Source organism: Pinus tabuliformis, chromosome 8, assembly GCF_031772625.1.
Source record: "Pinus tabuliformis cultivar Carrire ecotype Pingquan chromosome 8, CPIR1, whole genome shotgun sequence".
NCBI lineage: Eukaryota > Viridiplantae > Streptophyta > Pinopsida > Pinales > Pinaceae > Pinus > Pinus tabuliformis.
The window spans coordinates 443,750,757-443,767,054 of NC_142294.1; positions in this window are offsets into that span (position 1 = coordinate 443,750,757).

A 16,298-nucleotide genomic window follows, 5' to 3' on the forward strand; every position below is an offset into this window, starting at 1 on the left:
GGGGCTAGGCCGATGGGTCTCACGGGTCCCACATCTGCACACAGTGACATCTATCAAGACATGTACATGAAAAATAAAAAAACATCAAAAATATTGAAAAGAGATCAAGTGTCATACCTCCGTCGTCCCAATGCTCTCCTGCGGGCAGTGGCATGTCAGGATCATTGCGGAAGTCCATGCCAGCATATGGCCAGTCCTCCACGATGACAACCTGGCGATCCAGCCACTCTCTGAAATACACCCCCCAAGACACTGGGCGGCCGCCACCTCCACGTGGCATGACGCGGGCCCATCGACTGGCCCTAGTCTCCCGAGGACCTCTAGGTGGATCCACGGCCATCGTCTGTAACTGTAGAGCCGGCACCCGCTCCAGCATGAGCGGAAGTAGAAGCGACCCATATGAAAACTGCTTTGTCTCTCCGCAACGGCAGTTGTTCAGTTGCCTCTTCATGCTGTTAGTCACAGCTATCGCCCAGTTGAAAATGGTGGGCTGTAGGCACTCCAAAGCTAGTAGTAGTTGGTTCTTCGAGGCCTCATGATTGGCCAAAGAACCTGCTGCCCGTGTCACTAGGAAGAGTATAGTGCGAAGAGGCATGTCTCGCACTGTCGGGATACCCACCTTCCCGCTCCGTGTTTTGACGGCTCCTGGGCATACTCGAGCCATCAGCTGGTCCAGAGTCTCACCGCTGGGTCGCTGCCCCTCCAGGATGGGCATCTGACCCCGACGTGACAATCCAGTCAAAAAGTAAATGTCCGTGGAGTCAAACTCGATATCCTCACCACGGATTGTGAATTTTCCATCTACTGGGTTCCAAGCTCTGATTAGGAACTCCAGTAAGTCAGGTTGCGCCCTCAGGCACGGAGTCAGGAAGAATTTCAAGAAACCGCATGCCCGCATTGCATTTCGGCATTCGGCAAGTGCATAGGCAGCTATATCCTCATCATCGTGAGATCTCTCTTGCCACACAAAAGACATTTTGCCCTGCAAGACCATGAAAAAACATTAGAGTGCTAATTGTGGAGGTTTGAACGTTCATTTTATTAAAAATCAAAATTTTCCGCGCCAGCGCGACTGTTTTTAAAACAGTCGCGCTGAAAATGGCACCCCTTTGTTTTTCCTTGGGTCAGCGCGGAAGCACACGTGTTTTCCGCGCTGACCCAAGAGGTGGTACGTATAAATATAAATCGATCAGCGCGGACCCGAGCGGGAAATCCGCGCTGACCGAGAGCGCACCAACGCTCAAAGAATTTGCCCAAATGGCCAAATCCCACCATGGAATTGCTATAAAAAAGGCTCAAAATGAAACGCAGGGAGAGGAGAACTTACCTGGAAGAAGCTGCCGGATGAATGGTGTCTGTATGGGCTGGAAATCGCTCCGTCAACCTTGCAGCTCCTCAACGTTCTTCACAACTCAAAATGGTAACAATGGTAAAAAATGACTTTTACCCCCCTATTTATGGTAAAAAACTCATAATTTGCTATAATTTCTTGTCAATGTGGGTTTTTGTCGTATTTTCACCATGGATTTAGCACTAATGTCACTGTATTATGCCTTTATGCATGTTTTAATATGTTTTTACACATGTCGAACAGATTTATGCGGGTGGTGTTCTTGTGCAGGTTCAGGTAACCGGCGTGGTCGTAAGCAGTCTTTCGTATACTTGGTCCCAAAAAATGTCGTCTTTGAGCTCTTTTCCGACATAAATCAAGAAAAGATTGCCGAGCTTCCTTTCGGCTCGTTAAAGGGAATGAGAGGCGGTCGTTTTAAGCTCTTTTTCCGACCGTGTAACTTAAAAAGATTGCCGGGTGTTTGTCGTTTCACACTCGTTATTGGCTCTAAAATGATGTGCTTCCAGTCGCTTTTTTACTTTTTCGGGTTGAAGGCACTATTTACGAAAAGTACTCCTCGATCGTAATGGTCGGGCGGTTCTTTCGAGCATTGTTTTATACTTTTTCGGGCTCGAGAGACACAACTTTACGAAAAAGGACCCCCCTGGAGTTTCCTTTTCCGCTGTCTTTTCAGACTCTCTAAACAAGAAAAGACGCCGAGTTTTTCCTTTGTCAAGCTCGTTAAACACTTGATGACATCAGGCATCATCGAAATGACACTCTTCAAGCATATGCTATCCCCGTCAAGCTTGTCATCCAAAAATAACTGGGGTACCTGCCAGAAATGGTGGGGAAAATGGAACTGTAATTGTCGTGTCGGCAGTATGTCGCTCTTGAACATGGCACTGGTCTGCATTTGGGTCGGGTGGGAATCTCTCATTTTGGGTGGGAACTTCTGTGGGTGCGGGTTATCCTATTTTGACCTCTCATTAGCTCATTGTCTTGTCATCATACCCTCTGCTCATTTGATGTCAAATACTGCCAAATCCATTGTCGTGTCGCCGATATGTTCAAGAGAAGTTGACCTCTGCAATAATACAACCTCATCTGCTATCTCAAACAAATCATTTTTACCTCTGTCTCGTGTCGATGATGTGGGAAACATTATGGCCCACCTTCGATCAAGGTCACTTCCTGTCGACTTCAACTCATTATCCGGGAAGGTGACTTAGAGACTCCCTTCAGGTGCCTTAGAGCCTGCATGCCTCAATGGCAGGTTCTTCGTGTTCGACGTGAGGTTTTCATCATTGGCCTCCGATCGAATGATTCTGTGGGTGTTCGACACCAGCTCATTGATTCGCACGCCGCGGATTGTACCTATAGTACCTTGAGGACCATTGTCATTATTGGTGGTACCTCTCGCATCTGTTAACAGTTTTCATCATTGGTTGGTACTCAGACAATGTTCATGCATGTTCGACTTCAGCTCATGTATTCACATGCTTGGACTTGTACTTTGTTCGAGTCGGGACGGAGCGCAAGACCCTGGATCCCTGTCTGTTATGGTCTAGGCTGCGATTTTGTGGATGATCATTACATGACTCATTGATGGATGGCTGCGCCCATACCTGAGTCTTCATGGATGGCTGCGACCATACCTTATCATTATTCTGGTCTCTTTAGCTGGGTGGCTGCGTCCATTCCACAGACCTTTTCGCATGTCTTTTGGATGGCTGCGCCCATGCCTAGACTGCATGTACTTGATTATCAGAGATATTCGGTCCTTCCTGGTGGTGTTCCAGTTCGGCCAGTTTTGTAAAGAATTTCACCCCTCCCACTCTCTCGGTCTTCATGCTTTAGGGGGCATCTGTTAAAGAGTAATTTGTCACTGTCTCCCTGTCAGTCACCCCACTGTGTCAGGAGTTCACAATAATCAAGTTCATGCCTTCTGAACTGGCCAAAAACCCACTTTTCTAAAGTTTTCCTCATCAGCGCGTCTGTTTCTAAAATACCCGCGCTGACTGGCGCTTCATAACAGACCGCGTGCGCTGCCAGCGCGGAAGCACACGACTTTCCCGTGCTGATCAAATTTCATGACCAGCGCAGCCTCTGTTTGTATTGACCCGCGCTGACATGGCCCTTTCCATTATGTCTTTGCAACGTCAGCGCGCCAGACCAGTTATGCACCCGCGCTGATCCAGTTTGGGTGAATTTGTTCCAACAGCCAGCCTTCCAGATAACTCCAGACCTGGTTGTTGGCCTTGTGAGTATCGCCTCCCTTCTATGGCATGTCTGTTCGACGCTTTGCAACTACTTCCCTTGAAGATAAGCTCATCCTACACCATTCAAGGAGACTCCTTCTCCTATATAAACCTCCACCATTACCATGAGCAGGGAGTTTTTGAATAGCTTGGATTGTGTGGAGCTTATAGTGCTCAGATTGTTGCTACTATAGGTAGTTGGTGTGGTAAGTGTGGAAGTGTTTGATAGCTTAGGGAAGGTTGTGTTGTGTTTCTTGTGTAAGAGAGAGAGAGTTTCTTGTCTTGGGAGAATCATTTCCAAAGGTGAATGCTTAAGAGACTTGCTGAATGGCCCCTCCTGAGAAGGATATCAATGTCAGAACATTTGGTTGTACTCTTCTCTGTTATTGATTAATAATAGATGACTACTATTATTGTTCCATTCTCATTCGTCTATGCAATGGTTAATGTGAATTACATCCTTTCTGACTGATGTATAATTGCTTTTATTAGATTTCACGCTCGTGTTTGTCTTCTCTTCATGTGTGTAGGTATCTATTCGCGGAGATCGCAGAGGATCGTGACCAGCCAGAGCAAAGGAGCGAAGGTGGCATCTCTTCATCCAAACAACAGTGTTGGAATCCAAGTAGGTGTTATTTGCCTACCTTTTAATTGCAATTAGGAACTTTCATAGTAGCATTGACTGATTGTTGCTAGACCCATTCTGGGCTAGTAGGGATCGCCTCTATCCGTAGAGGGGATTTGCCTCTCCAACACCCCGCCTTCCCTCACCCCTAACCCTGCCCTCTCTTCCCCCCCCTCTCACCCCTCACCGTACCCCTCCCCTCATCCCTCCTTACCACTCCCCTCATCCCCCCCCTTCCCCCCCCTCACACCCCTACCCCCCTCACCCTACCCTCCCTCTCCCCTCACTCCCCCTCACCCCTCACCCTACCTTCCCCTCGCCCGCACGCTACCCACCCCCTCATCCAACCCCCCCTCCCCCTCACCCCACCTTCCCCCCTGCTTTCCACCCCCCACACCCCTCCCCCTACCCCCCCCTCACCCCTCGGGCCCCCTCCCACCCCTCCCCCCCACCCCCCCCTCACCCCTCGGCCCCCCTCCCCCCTCGTCCCCTCATCCCTCGGCCCCCCGCCATCCCCCTCCACCTCCCCCTCGCCTCTCGCTCCCTCCATCCCCTGCCCCCTTCCCCACCACCCGCTCCCTCCCTCTCCCGCCTCCCTCCTCCCTCCCCCTTCCCCTCCCCCGCCTCCCGCCTCTCCACCTTCGCCCCATCGGATGGTCACCCGGGCGTGTCGGGGTGGCGCGATGGTGGGCGACTGCACCCCACCTCGCGCCACCCCTGGTGGGCTGGCAGGCCACCGTGGTGGTTCAGTCACCCACCCCGCACCATCGCGGCAGCCTGTCGGCCCGTCTGGGTGGCCATTCGAGGGGGCGAAGGTCGGGAGGTGGGAGGCGGGGGGAGGGGGAAGGAGGGAGCGAGAGGCGGGGGAGGGGCGGGGGAGGGAGGGAGCAAGAAGCAGGGGGGGGGGGGGGGGGGAGGGGGGAGGGATGGGTGGAGAAGGGGAGGGGAGGGAGGAGGGAGACGAGTGGCGAAGGGAAGGGGAGGGGGGAGGGAGATGAGGGGGGAGGGGGAGCGGGGGTACGAGGGGGTGGAGGGTAGGGCGGGGTATGAGGGGTGGGGGATGAGGGGTGAGGGGAGGTGGGTAGAGTGAGGGTGAACGAGGGGTGGAAAGGGGAATGAGGGGGAGGGGTAGGGAGGGGGGGGATGAGGGGTGAGGTGAGGTGGGTGGGGTGAGGGGGGCATAAGGGGTGAGGTGAGGGGCGGAGTGAGGGGGAAAGGAGCGTAGGGCGGGATACGGGGGGGGGGGGGGGGGGGTAGAGTGAGGGGGAATGAGGGGTGAGGGGGGGAAGGGGAGTGAGGGGGGGGGGGAAATGAGGGGTGAGGTGAGGGGCGGGATGATGGGGTGGGTAGAGTGAGGGGGGCGGAGGGGGGGAGGGTAGGGCAGGATACGAAGGGGGGGTGTAAAGTAAGGGGGAATGAGGGGTGATGGGGGGAAATGGGAGTGAGGGGGAACGAGGGGTGAGGGGCGGGAAGGGGAGTGAGGGGGAGGGGTAGGAAGAGGGGGGAGGGTAGGGTGGGGGGGGGGGAAGAGGGGGGAGGGTAGGAAAGGGGAGTGAGGGGGAGGGGTAGGAAGGGGGGGGGGATGAGGGGTGAGGTGAGGAGGGGGATGAGGGGTGAGGGGGGGCAGGTAGAGTCAAGGGGAATGAGGGGTGGGGGATAGGGGGCGGGTAGAGGGGGGGAAAGGGTAGTGAGGGGGAGAGGTAGGAAGAGGGGGGAGGGATAAGGGGTGAGGTGAGGGGGGGAATGAGGGGTGAGGGGGGCGACAGGTAGAGGGGGGTAAAGGGGAGTGAGGGGGAGGGGTAGGAAGAGGGTGGGGATGAGGGGTGAGGTGGGGGGAGAGAGAGGGGGGGGAACGTTGAGGTGAAGGGGGGGGATGAGGGGTGAGGGTGGGGTGCCGGGTAGAGAGGGGGAAAGGGGAGTGAGGGGGAGGGGTAAGGCGGGTCGGGGGGAGGGATGAGGGGTAGGGTGAGGGAGCTGGGGGGGGAGTGAGGGAGAAAGAGGGGTGAGGGGGAGGGTCGGGTAGAGGAGGGGAAAGGGGATTCGGGTAGGGGGGCAGGTGGGTGGGTCCGTGGGGAGGTGAGGTAGGGGGGCCGGATAAGGGGGATGAGGTAGGGGGTAGGGGAGAAGGGGGGTTGGTGGGAGGGGTGGTTAAGGGGTATAGGGAAGGGGGTAAGGGTGGCCTGGGGTGGTCTTCCGACTGCGGGGACGGCTGGTTCAGTTGGGGCCGAGGGGGGTAGGGGGAATAGGTGGAAGGGGGGTAAGGGTGAGCTGGGATGGTCGTTTGATTGCGGGGTGGAGTGGCTCGGTTGGTGTGGAAGTGAGTAGGCTGTTGGGGGTTGGGGAGAGGGGGAAGGGGGTGAAGTGGCGTTGGGGTTGTGGGCTGGTAGGGGGCTAGGGGGTGGAGGGGGGCATGGAGGGGAAGTGGTTGGGGGGTGGGTTGGCGTGGGGGTAGGGGGGAGGTGTGGAAGGGGGGTAAGGGTGCGGTTGGATGGCCATCCGATTGCAGGGTGAGGTGGCATGGGTCGGTTGAGGGGGAAGAGATGTAGGGGGGGCGTGTAGGGTAAAGGGTTGGGAAATCGCCCACCACTTCATGGATGGACGGGGTGGTGTCAGTGGGATTCTGTCATTTCTTAGTGTTAATATTTTTTTAATCCAATTATTTGATTATACAAATTAAAAATTTAGGATATATTTTCGTTGTGGATTTAAGTTAATATGTTTTCATTGTTTACTAATTTATGTGTTTCTATTTTTCAGGAAAATGGCATCAAAGAAGATTTCTGTGAATAGGTCTGGACCAAACACATTTAAAGGTGCATCTTCAAAAAACATTGGTGAACAAACTCCACCTGAGTTCATGGCTACAAATCTTTCAAGTGCCTCAAATGTTAAGAAGATGATTTCAGACTGGAAGAATTCAAAAGAGGTGAAATTCCCATCAAGAATATCGTATGTGAAAGGAAGAGAAAGCCAAAATGTGAACATATATTTGTATATTGATATACCGAATGAAAATGGAATTTTTGAGCTGATGGGAAGAATCATAGATATGTGTTTGGTACCAGACATTGAAGTTGTTTACATACTTACAAAAGCTCCCAAGTCACATGAAAGGATTAAATATCAACTAACATATTCATTATATGACACAAGAGAGGTATCTATAAAGCCGTGTAAACAAATCGTAAATGAGATGAAACAAAACATCGTAAGTATTGTTATTTATATTTGTATTTTGTTTTCCTGAAAGTGTCTCGCTATATTTTTTTAATTTTTTTTTTATTGACATATGATATTTTGTTCGGAAGAATTTTGTTGAAATTTTTTCAATTAGGTTGGGAGGCATTCATTTCATAGAGCATGATATCATGAAATTTGTCAACAGTTTTTACTCAGTGTTAGAAGAAGATATGGAAAAAAAGCAAAATGTAGTAATTGATGATGCTACAAAACTACTTCCAAAGGATCAGAAAAAAAGGCCTCTAGTGGATAAATCTAGCAAGGGTAAACAAGTTACTTTTGAGGGAAATGAAGTTGAAACTGATAGTGAAGCATATGTTTCTGTTACTGAAGATGACATTGGAACTAAGAAGAGCCGTAAAAGACCAAAAGTAACAACGCCCAAAAATAAATCTGTTGAGAATGTTATGACGAAGAAAAGTAAAGTTGAAGATTTTGAAGTAGTCATTACCAGCAGTCAAGAACCTAGTGAAACTTCAAAAGAAAGTAGAGAAATCATTACACCAAGAGCTGATTTAGAGGATGACATTATCGAAACAAAACAAAATGCCATTCGAAAACAATTGACAAAGAAAAACTTAATTGATGGTGTTCGTACATTTCAGCTTAATGTCAGACAAACCTATAAGGCAAGTGAAGGACAATGTCAATATCAAGTCAGAAAGCCACACCATCTGCATGTTCACAACTTCAAGACATTGATGAGGTATAATCCATATGCTCATGTGGTTAATTAAGTGCTTCTTGTTGATCCAGTTCTAGTTACCAACAAAGAAGCATTTGATAAGTCAAAATGTTTTGAATACAATAATGATGTGCTTGGGGGGAACCATTCTGTGCAAGTTCAAAGACAATTGATGGAGGAATATTCCAATAACCCACGTTTTGAAACAATAAAATGTATTATTTATGTTGGTTTATCGGATACAGAAGCAAAGTTAGTGGCATGGGATCATAATTCAGATAATGAATATAGGATGTCTATGACTTTCATCTAAAGGGTTAGATTTATTCATAGTGAATTTCAAGAAAAATGTGGCGGGGATAGGATAAATGTTACTGCAGATTTCTAAAGGGAATGTTGTATGGAAATAGGCTATCAAATTGAAGAGAAACCCAATTCAAAAGGTGGAAAACGCAACCTTCCTAGTGATATATTCAGAGATGTTGATAACATTTTCCAATTGGCATTTAGAACTGGAGATGTTTGGAACTTGATTGATGAGATTTTTAGCATGTGGGAAAACATTGGCATTAAAAACTAAAAGGTCAAAAAGTCTAAGCCATTGATATGTGGCAGCAGTAAATTAGCTCCTGACTTGAAGCAACTTCCAAAAGATATGACTATCACACCTTGGAGAGCAATGCAAGGAGTGAAAGATGAAAAAAATGTTAAAATAATATTATCTCGTGTGAAGTCAGGAGAATTATCATTGGAGGAAATGTCTGAGGAATTTCAAAAGTAAGTTTGTTGAATTATGTTTATTTATTTCTAGATTATAATTTTCTTTTAAATAAAAAATGTTGTTCTTGGTAGTATTTGTTACACGTATCATTATATTAACTTTTTGTTACTTTATCTATGTAGTCACAAAGTTTACATGAAAATTCAAGAACAAATGGTTAGATTGTTGAATGAAGATAGTTGGGATGATGTCGTACGCAACTATCCAGATTCAAGTTCTACATCAACATTAAAAGATTTTTATCTTGCATTTAAAAAGGTATCTTGATTTACACATTCATTTTTATTCATCTGTGTACTATTTTTAATTTATAACTTACACATATATTTGTTTATTTTATAAACTATGAAGAAGGATGATAATGGAGTGCCAACTAGCATCAGAACCTTTATTGAAAAAATAAAGACTGAAAGACTAAGGAAGCAACATGTTAAGAATGTTGAACTTGATCCAACTCTTACTCATTTCATTTGGAATGGGCTAGACACTGTTCAATATCAAGTAATACAAGGCGACTGTGAAGACATTGCTAAACTCATACCTAAAAGGGAGTATGCCCTAGTTATTGCAGATATTCGCCATGGTTTCAATATTCCAAATATTGACTATGACAGTGACCCTTATACTTATCAAGATTTTAGTAAATTGGTTGCGGGATTTGTAGAAGCCACGTCATCACCATTATGGAGATCTGTGACATTTCATTCAGACACACAATTGACAATGATATTGTCAAGCTTCAAAGGGAAAACAAATTCAAGGATGCAACTTACATGGTAAGACGTTTAAAATGTATATTTGATTAATGTTGAAAAATTCATTTATGTACAAGTTGATTGAACTTTTACTATTTCATGTTACAGGAAAAAGTCAAATCTTCTTAACCGTGACGATCAAGTATTTATAAATGATTGTGAGTTCATTCATATTGATAGTTGGGCAAAAGATGATAGCTATATGTCTATGATTTTTAATCGGGTGGACAAAAAGAGTCATATCGAAATACTGAGTTATGATGCTGTTGTGAGAAAACTAACATATGAAAACAAAGAAGAAAAAGGAGATTTAGTTAACATTTATCAAAAACCACAATTATTGATTAACTATCTTATAGACATATGTTCAAATGAAGGAGATTGGGTTCTAGATTTATTTTCTGGCTCAGGTAAGTTTTATTATATAGAATTGAATTTCAATATGTTATTTTTTTATTTAATATGTCATTGTACTAATTTACTTCATTATTTCTTTTGTGCTTGATAATTAGGTACAACACTAGCATGCTGCCTTCAAAAAGGAAGAAATTGCATTGCAATTGAAAAAGATCCATTACAATGCAATTTCATTCAGCAAAGAATTAATGCTCTTCAATTTATTTCAGATTCAATGCAAGAAGTTGGGTTGAAGAAAGGGGACTTTAATGAATCACGTGTGGAAAAAAAGGCAAAGGAACCTCAACCACCATTACATGGGATGTTTGGAAAGACATACATTGGGAGATTAGCAGACATGAAAGGTCTATTAGAAGACGAAAATGAGCAAAAGGAAGCAGGAAATATTGAGGAAGAAAACAATGATGAAACTGTAGAGGACGAAGAGTTTCGATTATGTGATATTGTTGATTAAATTTAAGTTATGCTTGGAAATCAAGCTCATATTTTGTAACTATTAAGTAGTTATACTTGTAATGTTTTGACTTTGACATTTTATGAGAATAATATACACTCAATTAAGGTTGTTATGCGTTCAATATTTGTAATATGTGATTTTCGTATTAATTTTTAAGTTAATCATTTTTTTTTGAAAAAAAAAGTGATTATGATTATTATTTTTTTGACATGAAATTCATAAAAAAAACTATTATTTAACTATTTTTAGTTAAATTTTTCATATAAAAATTGTGATTTTGACATGTCAATTGTAGCAAAAAATTATCAAAACGTGTATTTTTTAATTATATTTATGTTAAAAATGAATATTTTTATGTCAATTGTTAGAAAATATTGTTTTTAGGAACAATTATTTCTTGTGGATTGAAAAATTAATTAACAATGTATAAATATGTAGAATATCAAAAATTCAAAATATCAACCTTCTTCTTTAAATATGCGAAACAATAAAAACCTCACTACAAAAAAAATAAAATTAAAATAAAAACAAGAAAATATGAAGAAAAATACCACTTCAAAAATTATTAAGTTTACAAAATAATTATTTACATTTCATACATTAGAAAATTAAAAAAGTTACAAAAAAACCTTAAAAAAAAAGGGTCTAGTGTAGAATTACCACGTTTTTAAATCAGCATAAAAAACACTACCATTATAAAACACAATGTACAAAAAAAAAATTATAGTGCCAAAATCTAAGCTTTAAAAAACACATGTGTGTTCTGCATAATCCCTTTTTCGAAATCGGGTCACTTTTTTGCTATCTCTACAAAATGGGTAACAGTATGGGTTCCTGTTTCAAAGTTTACATTGTTATCGTTTCCTGTGTGAGAGGTTAAGAGTGATTGTTTTTATTTGCTTTCATATCTAGAGGTTAAAAATTATTGTTTTTGCATTCATTTCATATCATGTGGTTTTGATTATTCATTTTATAGGATCCTGATTTGATAATGCACACATGATCCCTTAAAGTATATTTCATTTCATGCAATTTCATTTTTGAAAGAGTGGTGTGCTTTTCGATTCTTGCAAGTGTGGTAGATTAAGACTTCAATTCCTGCAAGTGTGGTAGATTAAAATTTCAATTTCAAACACTGTATTATAATTTCCTTTGAATTGATTGTTGAATTAGAATAGGTGAATTTGGTTTGTCGTTATTGGTTTAGTAGTTAGATTGATCTAAATTGGAAGTTAATTTCTAGCATATATAATGCACGCATGCTTCGCAAGTTTTACGTAACCCCCGGGTTGACAATTAAATGATAGGTAATTAATTTCCTTCAACATTTTGGTGCCATTGCCGAGGAAGTGTTAACCATTTATGGACAAGGGTATAGAATGCAACCCAAAGACTACATTGAGGAATGGTATCGAAAAGCGGTTATGCCACAATATTCATCAATTCTTCAAGAGATCCTTGTGGTAAATCGAAAGGTCAAGTTGATTTTGCATATCCTTACAAACAACCAGGTACATTTTTCAAGTTTGGATATGAACATTTCCAAAATTATAATCTATAAATGGCTTCATTGGAAGCATGAATATACTTGAAAAAAGAAAATTAGATAGATAGGAAAAATAAAAATAAATTTCTATAGTTTTTAGGATAAATTTGATGTTTTGTGGTGCGGTAAGAACCACCCATATACTAACCCTTGGCAGGAAGGATTTGCAATAAAACAAATGATTGAGAACAAGAAGCACAAACGAAAATCACGAACGATAATTTAAGGTATGAGATCAATCATTTTCATTTTATTTTTGTAGAATTTACAGAGGAATCGATTGATAAAATCTTGACTATGCTAACAAAATAAAAATAAAAAATCTCAAGTATGCTCTCCTCCTGCACTTCGTGTGACCTGGAGGATCAGAAAAAGAAATTGTTTTGTTAGTATATCATAAAAATTATTTAGCTACAGAATGCAATTCTGCAGCTAATTTCTGTTTTCATGATTTGATTTAATTCAATTTGATTTTTCAATAAACTTTATAAAAAATAAAAAAAAATTCCAAATGCATTTTCTTTATTAATAAATTGTTTTGTTGAAATGAAATATATATATGTATATATTTTTAATTCAAAAAAAAATGTAACATATATAATTTTTAAAGAAAAACATAAAAAAAAATGTTGGTCAACTTTATGAAAAAGCTCAAAGCATAAAATAAAATGAGATTAAAGCTCCAAATTAATAAGCTAGAAACAACATTTAAATGGCCTTGTTTTGTGTGTTAATCGGGCTTTGGCCTTCAAATTCGCATCAACCGATAAATTCGTTCCTAACACTCTTGCAATTGTGATGAAAATATGCTGGGATAAAATCAACTGAATTATTCAAAATGATCACTGATCTTCATGTTCCTCGGTGTATACTACTTACAGGCTTTGCTATGAAGGTTGTTTCTCCAGTATTAAACACAAACAATTAGCTTGAATTCTATTGCATTTGCCTTAGCACGTGTGGTTTTTCTTGTTACTTCACAGGTTCCAATTGCAATGGATCTTGTGTTGCCGAGTTTCATAAGGCTTACATCTTTATTGTTCCAAAATATATTCCATATTCAAAGAGTGTTGAAGCCTAAACATCAAGTGTCTTTACTGGCTCTAGAAATGCATTAATGTGCATGCACATAGGTTGGATTTAACTGAGAAAGAAGCTCATGATAATCATCTCTCCGCAGATCAAAGAGATCATCAACAATGCTCTCAGATAGAAGAGCGTAGAATAAGGAAGAAGTTGCAATTGAAGAGGTAGAGATGAAAGCCAAGGGAGACGAGAAATTTTCTTAGAAACTACAATGAAACTGGAGGCATAATCGTTTGACAAATCCAAAATTGATTTTTGCAGAAAATGTAATTGCCAGAAAGCATCACTGTCTTGACACCCGATTTTAAAATGAATTTTCTGATCGAACCAAGGCGAATCTAAAAAAATTGGGACAATTGTTTTTTGTGACGGGATGAATTTAATAACCCAGAAACCGTTTCCTTGGATTCCTAACCGTTCGGGAGAAAATCGCGATTCTTCGGGACCCTGTTTGGTAACTGCGTGAGAAAAAAAAATTATTTTTATTAAATGCTCAGAAAATAGTGTTTTAATACGCCACGCTTCAAGTGGAAGAATTCAAATCAAATTTTCTTTGATCCTTGTTGGAGAGGTAAATCCCCTCTACGGATAGAGGCGATCCCTACTAGCCCAGCAAGGGTCTAGCAACAATCACACAATGCTGCTATGCATGTTCCTAATTACAATTAAACAAGAGGTAAAGAGCACCTACATGGATTCCAGCGCTGTTGTTTGACGAAGAGATGCTGCCTTCGCTCCTTCGCTTTGGCTGGTCACAATCCTCCGCGATCCCCACGAATAGATACCTGCACACACGAAGAGGAAACAAACGCGAGCGTGAAATCTAATAAAAGCAACCATACATCAGTCAGAAAAGATGTAATTCACATTTAACCATTGCATGTACAAATGAGAATGGAACAATAATAGCAGTCATCTATTATTAATCAAACAGAGAAGAGTACAACCAAATGTTCTGACATCGGTATCCTTCTCAGGAGGGGCCAGTCAGTAAGCGTCCCAAGCATTCACCTTTGGAAATGATTCCCCCAAGACAAGAAACTCTCTCTCACACAAGCAACACAAAACAACCTTCCCTAAGCTATCAATCACTTCCACACCTAGCACACCAAATACCTATAGTAGCAGCAATCTGAGCACTATAAGCTCTATACAATCCAAACTATTCCAAACTAGCTGCTCATGGTAATGGTGGAAGTTTATATAGGAGAAGGAGCCTCCTAAAAGGGTGGAAGGATGAGCTTATCTTTGAGGGAAGTGGTTGCAAAGGGTCGAACAGACATGCCATAGAAGGGAGTCGATACTCACAAAGCCAACAACCAAGCCTGGAATAATCTGGAAGGCTGGCTGTTGGAAAAAATTCGCCCAAACAGGATCAGCGCGGATTATAAGGCGACTGACGCGCTGACGTCGCGCCTCAATAACTGGGAAAGTCATGTCAGCGCGACCCAATACAAAGGAGAGGTGTGCTGGCTCATAAAATGCGACCAGCGTGGAAAAGTGATGTGCTTCTACGCTGGCAGCGCACTGAATACACTGAGAGCCGCCAGTCAGCGCGGATATTTTAGAAACAGACGCGCTGATGAGGAAAACTTTGGAAAAGTGGGTTTTGGGCCAGTTCAGAAGGCATGAACTTGATTATTGTGAATTCTTGACACAGTAGGGTGACTGACAGGAAGACAGTGACAAATTACTGTGTAACAGATGCCCCCTAAAGCATGAAGACCGAGAGAGTGGGAGGGGTGAAATGCTTTACAACACTTGGCCGAACTGGAACACCACTAGGAAGGACCGAATATCTCTGATAATCAAGTACATGCAGTCTAGGCATGGGCACAGCCATCCAAAAGACATGCGACAAGGTCTGTGGAATGGACGCAGCCACCCAGCTAAAGAGACCAGAATAATAATAAGGTATGGTCGCAGCCATCCATGAAGACTCAGGTATGGGCGCAGCCATCCATCAATGAGTCATGTAATGATCATCCACAAAATCGCAACCTAGACCATAACAGACAGAGATCCAGGGTCTTGCGCTCCGTCCCGATCCGAACAAAGTACAAGTTCAAACATGTGAATACATGAGTTGAAGTCGAACACGCATGAACATCGTCTGATTACCAGTCAATGATGAGAACTGTTAACAGACGCGAGAGGTACCACCAATAATGACAATGGCCCTCAAGGTACTATAGGTACAATCCGCGGCATGTGAATCAATGAGCTGGTGTCGAACACCCACGGAATCATTCGATCGGAGGCCAATGATGTAAACCTCGCGTCGAACACGAAGAACCTGCCATTAGGGCATGCAGGCTCTAAGGCACCTGAAGGGAGTCTCTAAGTCACCTTCTCGGATAATGAGCTGAAGTCGACAGGAAGTGACCTTGATCGAAGGTGGGCCATAATGATTCCCACATCATCGACACGAGACAGAGGAAAAAAATGATTTGTGTGAGACAGCAGATGAGGTTGTACTATTGCAGAGGTCAACTTCTCTTGAACATATCGGCGGCACCATAACGGATTTGGCAGTATTTGACATCGAATGAGCAGAGGGTATGGTGATGATGACAATGAGGAGATGAGAGGTCAAACGGGATAACCCAAACCCACGGAGGCCAGTGAAAAAGCAAGATGAGATGGTCCCACCCAGACACGAAGCAGAGGAGTGCCATGTTCAAGAGCGACATACTGCCGACACGACTATGATTATAGTTCCATTTTCCCCACCATTTCTGGCAGGTACCCCGGTTATTTTTGGATGACGAGCTTGACGGGGATAGCATATGCTCGAAGAGTGTCATTTCGACAATGTCCGATGTCATCAAGTGTTTAACGAGCCTGACAAAGGAAAAACTCGGCGTCTTTTCTTGTTTAGAGAGTCTGAAAAGACAGCAGAAAAGGAGACTCCAGGGGGGGTCCTTTTTCGTACAGTTGTGTCTCTCGAGCCCGAAAAAGTATAAAACAATGCCCAAAAGAACCGCCCGACCATTATGATCGAGGAGTAATTTTCGTAAATAGTGCTTTCGACCTGAAAAAGTAAAAAAGTGGTCGGAAACACGTCGTTTTAGAGCCGATAACGAGTGCGAAACGACAAACACCCGGCAATCTT